At 42.8% G+C, this 858-nt stretch overlaps 1 non-coding gene across 1 annotated transcript; it reads right to left on the bottom strand.

Moving 5' to 3' along the window:
- Positions 1 to 495: 495 nt before the first annotated feature.
- On the bottom strand, positions 496 to 602 carry LOC134483701 (U6 spliceosomal RNA). The gene has a single exon (XR_015647519.1). It is a non-coding gene; the product is annotated as a U6 spliceosomal RNA (small nuclear RNA).
- Between the last annotated feature and the right edge of the window lie 256 nt (positions 603 to 858).

The raw sequence follows: 858 nt of genomic DNA, 5'->3' as shown, positions 1-858 counted from the left end.
ATGTTAATTGAGAGTTTTGCAGGATACAGTAACCTGGGCTGGCATTTGTGTTCTCTTAGGGTCTGTATGACATCAGTCCAGGATCTTCTGGCCTTCATAGTTTCTGGCGAGAAGTCTGGTGTGATTCTCATAGGTCTGCCTTTATATGTTACTTGACCTTTTTCCCTTACTGCTTTTAATATTCTTTCTTTATTTTGTGCATTTGGTGTTTTGACTATTATGTGACGGGAGGTGTTTCTTTTCTGGTCCAATCTATTTGGAGTTCTGTAGGCTTCTTGTATCCCTATGGGTGTCTCTTTTTTTAGGTTAGGGAAGTTTTCTTCTATGATTTTGTTGAAGATATTTACTGGTCCTTTGAGCTGGGAGTCTTCACTCTCTTCTATACCTATTATCCTTAGGTTTGATCTTCTCATTGAGTCCTGGATTTCCTGTATGTTTTGGACCAGTAGCTTTTTCCGCTTTACATTATCTTTGACAGTTGAGTCAATTATTTCTAAAAATATGGAACGCTTCACGAATTTGCGTGTCATCCTTGCGCAGGGGCCATGCTAATCTTCTCTGTATCGTTCCAATTTTATTATATGTGCTGCCGAAGCGAGCACCAGGATAGACATTCTTTATCAGCAGGTCTCAGGGTAGAACTGGATATGTGACCCTGTTCTACAGCACTGTCCAGAGTGGTAAATGCAGCTTCTGAATAGGAATGCAGGCCTGGCCTCTAGACCTCCACCTTCCAGGCCTGTCTGGAGAGCCTGATGCCCTGGCAAAAGAGACTCCTTCTCTCCAGAGGAGCACTGCAGTCAAATGACATATCAGTGATGAAAACTATCAGTCCCCAAAGGCATGCCACTGAGCAGA

This window comes from Rattus norvegicus, unplaced genomic scaffold (genome assembly GCF_021556685.1).
Source record: "Rattus norvegicus strain SHRSP/BbbUtx unplaced genomic scaffold, alternate assembly SHRSP_T2T haplotype2-0000026, whole genome shotgun sequence".
In the NCBI taxonomy this organism is placed as follows: domain Eukaryota; kingdom Metazoa; phylum Chordata; class Mammalia; order Rodentia; family Muridae; genus Rattus; species Rattus norvegicus.
The sequence above is the reverse complement of the archived record's forward strand: the minus strand, read 5'-3'. Positions and strand labels throughout refer to the sequence as shown.